The 9,773-nt window shown below is 35.3% G+C and overlaps 2 pseudogenes; both read left to right on the forward strand.

The window, feature by feature from the left end:
* The first annotated feature begins 4,361 nt into the window (after nucleotides 1–4,361).
* LOC123083806 (maturase K-like) lies at nucleotides 4,362–5,051 on the forward strand (annotated as a pseudogene).
* Nucleotides 5,052–5,558: 507 nt separating this feature from the next.
* On the forward strand, nucleotides 5,559–6,650 carry LOC123086039 (photosystem II protein D1-like; annotated as a pseudogene).
* Nucleotides 6,651–9,773: the final 3,123 nt, after the last annotated feature.

Raw genomic sequence — 9,773 nt, forward strand, 5'->3', positions numbered from 1 at the left:
AAAATAGATACAAGTTAAACTAAGTATATTAGGCATAACAAGCATTTCATTCTTGTAGAGTAAATAATTGGATTTTTCTTGAGTTATTCTTTTAAGGGAAAGAGGGAAAAGGCAGATTCAAAATCTTTTTTCTTCGGACTTTCCCAAACACAAAATACATCCTTGTATTCCCACTCTCAAATGAGAGTGGAATAAATTCGACTTTCATATAATATCTTAATAGAATTCCATGTAATGATCAATGCATTTTTTAACTCTATAGTATCCGCATGTGTAGAATACTAGCAAGAGAATATCCCTTCTTTTTTAGGTAATTGAAATGGTATTGACGAATAACAAATAAACATACTAGTGTTTATTAGTGTCGCATAAAACCCGAAATGGGGCGTGGCCAAGTGGTAAGGCAGCGGGTTTCGTCCCGTTACTCGGAGGTTCGAATCCTTCTGTCCCAGATTGTTTCTGTTGAAACAAACGGTGAAATCATATAGTATTCCGTACGAGACAAAAGTTTATTAAAGAGAATAATGATATCTTATTCTTTCTCAGAAAACATAATAAAGTCTTAAGTCCAGTCTAATTGACTATCTTTATTTTCATGAAAAAATGGGATCTATCAAGCACATTCAGGATATGCCTCTACTATAAAATCACTTAGTCATTTTTTTCTTCCTTTTGGTATTCGAGTTGAAGTACGAGAATTCTATAACTACCAAAAACTTTTAATCTTTACATTGGAATAGTTTATTTAGTTATTATAGTTAATTTTTTTGGTACTGAAAAATATATTACTACTAGAATTCTAATTTCTAGTAATTAAATTAATTAAACTCTTTTGGAGGTTGATAGTTTATTTATTGAGGAAGAGTCCATCCTTCTTTTCTCACTTCAAGATTGATCATCTCGAGCCATCTGTTGAGGGTGGAAATTTAAGAATAAATAAGTTTTAAGCAAACATGTTTAGCCGTCTTTTTCAAACTATGTTTCATCCATATGATAGAATTTTAATATGCGTTTAAATAAATTGGATCTTGGCGGAGGCTTCCTAGATAAATACTTACTTTATTTTGTCCATATTGCTCCATAGATAGCAAGTTTTAATTAGTATAAAAAAACTAAAACAATGACTATTCATGATTCCATCCATATTGGATCAATTCTCTATACCACTTTGCAATGAAAAGAGGAATGTTTGTTATGGTAAAACTTCGTTTAAACTGATGTGGTAGAAAGCAACATGCGACTTGAAGGACATGATCGATTGTGGATTTTCTATCCATCATTTTCCATAGTAATGAAAATGCTCTTGGCTCGACATAGCCTGTTCTATTCGTTCCAAACCAAATTTGTGATGGGTTTAAGTAACATAGTACACGATGGAGCTCGAGAGGACATAATTTTTTTTATCAAGGGAAAGAATCTAGGGTTAGTGAAAACTAATAAATTAGGCCAACATTGTCAGTCTATCCTTAATATAGAAATAAATTGAAAGGTTAAAATAAGAAGAAAGTCCAATAAAAGTATATCAGAATCAATCCCTTATATTAGATTTCTATAGAAGAGATAAATGCTTTATCGAAGGAAATAAGAAAAAAGGGTATGTTGCTACTCTTTTGAAAGAAAAAAAAGGAATTCCCGAAGTAATGTCTAAACCCAAGGATTTCACAAATCAAAGATAAAGGATTCTAGAACAAGTAAACACAATTTTCAATTGTCTCAACAACAGAGTTGGATTAGAATAAGGAATGAAAGTCAATTCGTTCGAAATGAGACAAAGAAAAGAGTTTAAAGACGACTCAAAATTTTTGGAAGGATTTTGCCTTCGAAGCTTGTCAGGCAAAATTAGCCCACTTGAGTCATGAGGATAAATTAAATTTGTTTTTTCTGTAAGGTAATTAATGCACGTCATAGTGTAATTTCTATTATTATGAACAGAAATTCAAATCATTTTCTTGAGCCGTATGAGGAGAAAACCTCCTATACGTTTCTAGGGGGCGTTGTTTATCTACATCTATCCCAATAAGCTGTTTATCGAATCATTGCAATTGATGTTTGATCTCGAAGAGAAGGAAGAGATCTTCAAAAAGTAGGTTTTTATGATCCAATAAAGAATCAAACTTGTTTAAATGTTCTAGCTATTCTCTATTTCCTTGAAAAGGGTGCTCAACCAACAAGAACTGTTTATGATATTTTAAGGAAGGCGGAATTCTTTAAAGAAAAAGAAAGAACTTTGAGTTAATTGAAGAACTAAATGAATCAAAAAGTAGGATAGGAGAAGATTATTAGTATTCCTAGTTTTCTAATTATTTAGACACAATTTACCTCTTTTTTAATCCTATTTGGGTTTATATTATATCGTGCCAATCCAACATAAGGCCCTATTTTATTTACTTTTTCTATCTAATTTGTTTTCTTACCATTGTATTTCCATTGACAAAGTTCTATTGAACAAATAGAATTTGTAGGTAGATGGGTCTCTTTATCCTCACTCCATATTCAATTTTTCCACGTACACTTCGCTCAAATGATAAGGGTGTTTCTCTTGCATGTATTCTCATACAATACAATACAATATATATATATAATAAAAATCGCTAAAAATAAGGTGAATTTGGCCATCATGATTAGGGTCGCTCTTTTTTAACTTTACTTTAGTGGAATTTAACCGGACCTGTTCATTTTCGCATTTGAGTGTTTTTCATGGTCGACAAAAAAATCTTTTGATGTCTTGCTAGTTCAATGTTTTGACAGAAGCGCGCAGTGTAATTCCATTGATTTTTGGATTTCGATCGTATCTAAGATCCTTTTTTATCTGGGTTGCTAACACAATGGTAGAGTACTCGGCTTTTAAGTGCGACTATGATCTTTTACACATTTGGATGAAACAACAAATTCGTCCAGACTCTTGGTAGAGTCTAGAAGACCACGACTGATCCTCAAAGGTAATGAATGGAAAAAATAGCATGTCGTAATAAAATCAATCTTTTTTGAATGGAATTCAAAATTACGATTTTCTGGGTCTAATGAATAAATGGATAGAGCCTGGCTCCAATTCTGGTAAAATAAAAAGCAACGAGCTGAACTTCCTAATTGGAATGATTCCCCGCTCTAATTAGACGTTAAAAATAGATTAGTGCCGGATGCGGGGAAAGGTTGGGTTTTCCTATGAGTGGACCCTTTATTTTTTTCTTTTTTTAGAAATCCTAATTATTCTTGATTATGGATTGAATAAGGGATGTTATGGATTGAATGTGTAAAAGAAGCGGTATATTGATAAAGAGGTTCTATTCCAAGGTCAAAAGAGCGATTGGCCTACAAAAATAAAAAACTTGTTCTATTCTTTTTTTAATTAGAACAAACATAAACTAATTGGGTAGAAAAGGAGCAGAAAAAGATCTGTGGATTAGACTCCCTTTCTTTCCAGGGTCTGTATTAAAAATGCAACACCCTGTTCTGACCATATTGCACTATGTATCATCATTCGATAAACCGAGAAATGCTTCTTCTCTCTGATTCAAGTAGAAATACAAACGGAAAAATTCGAAGGGTATTCAGAAAAACATAAATCTTGTCAACAATACTTTGTCTACCCACTTCTCTTTTAGGAATATATTTATGCATTTGCCCACCATTATGGATTAAATGGTTCTAAACCTGTGGAAATAGTTGTTAGTTGTAATAATAAAGAAATTTAGTTCACTAATTGTGAAACGTTTAATTATTCGAATGTATCAGCAGAATTTTTTGGATAACTCGGTTAATCATCCTAACCAAGATCGACTATTTGATTACAAAAATTATTTTTATTCTGAGTTTTATTCTCAGATTCTATCTGAAGGGTTGCGATCGTTGTGGAAATCCCATTCTCGCAACGGGAATTATTTTGTCCGAAAGAATAAGAAATACCAAAGTTTCAGAATTTACGCTCTATTCATTCAATATTTCCCTTTTTAGAAGACAAAATTTTGCATTTGGATTATCTATCACATATAGAAATACCCTATCCTATCCATTTGGAAATCCTGGTTCAACTCCTTCAATACCATATCCAAGATGTTCCATCTTTGCATTTATTTTGATTCTTTCTCAACTATTATTTGAATTGGAATAGTTTTATTACTTCAATGAAGTCCATTTTTTCAAAAAGAAAATAAAAGACTATTTCGATTCCTATATAACTCTTATGTATCGGAATATGATTTTTTTCTTGTTTCTTCGTAAACAATCTTCTTGCTTACCATTAGCATCTTCTGGAACTTTTCTGGAACAAATCCACTTTTCTAGGAAGATGGAACATTTTGGGATAATGTACCCTGGTTTTTCTCGGAAAACCCTATGGTTCTTTATGGATCCTCTTATGCATTATGTTCGATATCAAGGCAATTCTTGCATCAAAAGGCACTTTTTTGAAGAAGAAATGGAAATGCTACCTTATCAATTTCTGGCAATATTATTTCTGTTTTTGGACTCAGCCGCGAAAAATCCATATAAACCAATTAGCAAACTCTTGCTTCGATTTTATGGGGTACCTTTCAAGTGTACCAAAAAGTTCTTTGTTAGTAAGGAATTAAATGCTGGAGAATTCATTTCTAATAGATACTCGAATTAAAAAATTCGATACCATAGTCTCCGCTACTCTCCTCATAGGATACTTATAAAAAGCTCAATTTTGTACTGGATTAGTGCATCCTATTAGTAAACCCATTTGGACAGATTTATCAGATTGAGATATTCTTGATCGATTTGGTCGGATATGTAGAAATCTTTTTCATTATCATAGTGGATCTTCGGAAAAACGGACTCTGTATTGACTGAAGTATATACTTCAACTTTCATGCGCTAGAACTTTAGCTTGTAAACATAAAAGCACGGTATGAACTTTTATGCAACGATTGGGTTCGACATTTTTAGAAGAATTTTTTATGGAAGAAGAGCAAGTTTTTTCTTTGATGTTCACCAAAACAACTCTTTTTTCTTTCTGTGGATCACACACTGAGCATATTTGGTATTTGGGTATTATACGTATCAATGACCTGGTCAGTCCTCTTAATTAATCATTAGACGAAATTAAGAAACAGTAAAGGGTTGATAAATGATCAAGAAAAAACTTTCCTATTGTTCATTCTGAAATGTTCTTTTTATTATAATAAAGAGTAGGTGAATCAACCTACTAATTAAAAAAATTAGTAGAACTTCCTCTTTTGAATAGAAATTGGCTATTTCTACATAGGGAACGTGTGCAATGAAAAATGCAAGCACGATTTGGGAAGGGATTTTTCTCTATTTTAACAAGGAAGAATTACCTACTCCATCCGACTAGTTCCGGGTTCGAGTCCCGAGCAACCCATATAGAAAACCCCCATCAAAGTTTTTAACTTTGACTCACTTCATTTACAAATACAAAATTATTTGTTTGGTTAATTTAGTTATATGGATAGCTAATCTTTGGGCTGACTTGGTTGACATTGGTATATAGTCTATGTTATACTGTTAAATAACAAGCCTTCTATTATCTATATTCTAGTTAATATGTGTGCTTGGGAGTCCTTGCAATTTGAATAAACCAAGATCTTACCATGACTGCAATTTTAGAGAGACGCGAAAGCACAAGCCTGTGGGGTCACTTCTGCAACTAGATAACTAGCAGCGAGAATTGTCTTTACATCGGATGGTTCGGTGTTTTGATGATCCCTACCTTATTGACCGCAACTTCTGTATTTATTGTCACCTTCATAGCTGCCCCTCCAATAGATATTGATGGTATTCATGAGCCTGTTTCTGGTTCTTTACTTTATGGAAACAATATTATCTCTGGTGCTATTATCCCTACTTCTGCGAGCAATCGGATTGCACTTTTACCCAATTTGGGAAGCTGCATCTGTTGATGAGTGTTTATACAATGGTGGTCCTTATGAGCTAATTGTTGTACACTTCTTACTTGGTGTAGCTTGTTATATGGGTCGTGAGTGGGAACTTAGTTTCCGTCTGGGTATGCGACCTTAGATTGCTGTTGCATATTCAGCTCCTGTTGCAGTTGCTACTACTGTTTTTCTTGATTTACCCTATTGGTCAAGGAAGCTTTTCTGATGGTATGCCTTTAGGAATCTCTGGTACTTTCAACTTTATGATTGTATTCCAGGCAGAACACAACATCCTTATGCATCCATTCCACATGTTAGGTGTAGCTGGTGTATTCGGTGGTTCCCTATTCAGTGCTATGCATGGTTCCTTGGTAACCTCTAGTTTGCTCAGGGAAACTACTGAAAATGAATCTGCTAATGAGGGTTACAAATTTGGTCAAGAGGAAGAAACTTATAATATTGTGGCTGCTCATGGTTATTTTGGCCGATTAATCTTCCAATATGCTAGTTTCAACAACTCTCGTTCTTTACACTTCTTCTTGGCTGCTTGGCCTGTGTAGGAATCTGGTTCACTGCTTTCGGTATTAGTACTATGGTGTTCAACCTAAAGGTTTCAATTTCAACCAATCTGTAGTTGATAGTCAAGGTCGTGTTATTAATACTTGGGCTGATATCATCAACCATGCTAACCTTGGTATGGAAGTAATGCACGAACGTACTGCTCACAACTTCCCTCTAGACTTAGTTGCTGTTGAAGTTCCATCTATTAATGGATAAGGTTTTTCTGCTAACATATAAGAATTTTTGAAGAAAGAAAAGACAAAAATACCCAATATCTTGTTCTAGCAAGATATTGGGTATTTCTGTCTTTATTTTGAATCTTTTTTTCTTCTTAATCTTTCTATTCAGAATTTAGTTAACGACGAGATTTAGTATCCTTTCTTGCATTTTTCATAACTTGTGAAATGCCGAGTAGGAACGAATTCCCCTAATTTGCGAGCTACCATAGGATTTGTTATGTAAATAGGTATATGTTCCTTTCCATTATGAATCGCGATTGTATGGCCAACCATTGTGGGTAGAATGCTAGATGCCCGGGACCACGTTACTATTGTTTCTTTCTCCTCCTTCATATTGACCTTTTCTATCTTTGCCAATAAATGATGAGCTACAAAAGGATTCATTTTTTCGTGTCACAGCTGATTACTACTTTTTCCTTTTTAAAGAGTGGAATTCTATGTCCAATATCTCAATCGAAGTATAGAGGTCAGAATAAATGGAATAATGATCAATGGAAAAAAGAAAAAAAATCCTTTAGCTGGATAAGGGGTGGATGTAGCCAAGTGGATCAAGGCAGTGGATTGTGAATCCACCATGCGCGGGTTCAATTCTCATCGTTCGCCCATCGCATTATTGAAAATTCCAAGAATGCAATTTTCAATATTCCTAGTTACGTATTTACTTACGGCGACGAAGAATAAAACTATCACTATATTTTTTTTCCTTTTCCTAGTTCTTCTTCCAAGCACAGGATAACCCCAAGGGGTTGTGGGTTTTTTCTACCAATGGGAGCTTTCCCTTCACTGCCCCCATGGGGGTGGTCCACAAGGTTCATAACTACCCCTCTCACTACGGGGCATTTACCAAGCCAACACTTAGATCCGGCTGTACCCAAACTTTTTTGGTTCGCCCCAACATTACCCACTTGTCCGACTGTTGCTAAGCAGTTTTGGGATACTAAACGGACCTCCCCAGATAGTAATCTTAAAGTGGCCGATTTACCCTCTTTTGCAATGATTTTTGCTACAGCACCTGCTGCTCTAGCTAATTGCCCACCCCTTCCACGTGTGATTTCTATGTTATGCATGGCCGTGCCTAAGGGCATATCGGTTGAAGTAGATTCTTCTTTTCTCTCAAAAAACCCCTTCCCAAACTGTACAAGCTTCTTCCAAAGCATACGGCTTTCTAGATGTATATGACGATCTCTAGACAGATGGATCTTATATGAATCATATGATGAAGTACCACATGAGTGGATATATAGGAAAGGAATCCAAATCTACCGAATCGCTCATGTTCCGTCATTTGGCTTATGGCTTATGTTCTACATCCTAGGTCTCTGTGTTCCGTCATCTGGCTTATGTTCTTCATGTAGCATTCAGATCGAATGACTCTATGAAATTACGTCGATACTTCCACATATTATGGGTAATGTAGGAGACATCCCTATTTCCCCTCGAGGGTCTTAATTACCCCTTCTTAGCTTTCAATTTGCCTCTGACCATCAAATTAAATGTGAATAACCCGTCCTCCTCCATTTTAAACAAGGGGCGCTTCCGGTTCTGTGCGTGCTTCAAACAATTTTGTCTTCTCCATATTACCATATCTCTAGAGCCAATAATTTTCTATGAGGAACTACTGAACTCAATCACTTGCTGCCATTACTCAACAGTTTTATGTTGAGGTCTATCCTGTAGAGGTAGTCGAATTGGATCAGTGATCGATTTCTAGGTTTCATCGTAAACCTAATTGGTTACTTCCAACTACGTAAATCAATAGTTCAAACCGCACTCAAAGGTAGAGCATTTCCCATTGATATAGGAACTTTTGTTCCAAAAACAATAGTATCTCCAATTATAGCCCCTCTAGGATGTAAAATATATCTCTTCTCACCATCCCCATAGTGTATGAGACAAATGTATGCATTTCGATTAGGGCCATATTCTATGGTTACGATTCTACCAGATATGTCTTTTTGATTCCGTCGAAAATCTATTTTATGGTATAGGCGCTTATGACCTCCCCCTCTATGCCTTGCGGTAATGATTCCTCTGGAATTACGACCATTACCACAATGGTGCCGTCCATGGATCAAATTATTTCGTGGATTGGATTTCACTTGCCTGTCTACGGTTCCCTTGCGTGTGCTCGGGATAGGTGTTTTGTATAAATGTTTCGCCATATTATTAAGTGTTCTCCTTTAGTTTTTTTCTCTATCTAGAAGTGGAATAGAATAACCCGGTTTAAGGGTAGTGATCATACGATTGTAATGCATTGTATGTCCCAGAATAGGTCCTATTCTTCTACCTCTTCCAGGTAGTCGATGGCTATTCACAGCTACCACCTTAACACCAAAGAAGAGTTCGACCCAATGCTTTATTTCTTTCCTAGGGAATCCCGATTCGGCATTAAAAGTATATTGATTCTTTCCTAATAAACAAAGACTTTTTTCTGTAAATACTGCATATTTGATTCCATCCGTAAATCGACTTTCCCTCCTATGCTTTGAGTTCCAGTATCGATAAGAATTCGAGTTCTTATTGTTCTTATGTTAAGGTATGAATATACCATACCAATTTGTTATGTATGGATGATGGATGAGATTCCATGGATAGAGAGCCAGTTCCAATAGACTTATGGAAAGTTCCCGTTCGTGTGCATCGAGCAGGAATTGAATCTGCAAATTTACCAATTATGAGTTGGGCGCTTTAACCATTCTGCCATGGATGCTTAACAGGGATCATCGTACATCGTAAATAACCAATTTTCATATAGAAAGACATATAATAGAAAAATGAAATCGAAAATATTCGGAGATGGCAAATATTCGGAGGTGACTATGAAAACACCTCTCTGGATCCTCGGATTGAAAGAGAGATTGAGAGGGATCAAGAATGCTAATTCTCGCTATTTGGAATGGATCCAATTCTATTGAGTCTGACTCATAGTGATCATTTCTCTTTAGCAAAGAATGACCTTGGTTATCAAAGGATTGAACATCCGGGATCCATTTACTTATGATACCTAGTTGGCATTGATAACAAGGATCTAATGAAATATGAGTTTAATAGATCCTCTTTAGCAGAAAGACGTATATTCCTTACTCATTATCAGACAATCACTTATTCCCAAACC

Source organism: Triticum aestivum, chromosome 4A (genome assembly GCF_018294505.1).
Source record: "Triticum aestivum cultivar Chinese Spring chromosome 4A, IWGSC CS RefSeq v2.1, whole genome shotgun sequence".
Taxonomy (NCBI): domain Eukaryota; kingdom Viridiplantae; phylum Streptophyta; class Magnoliopsida; order Poales; family Poaceae; genus Triticum; species Triticum aestivum.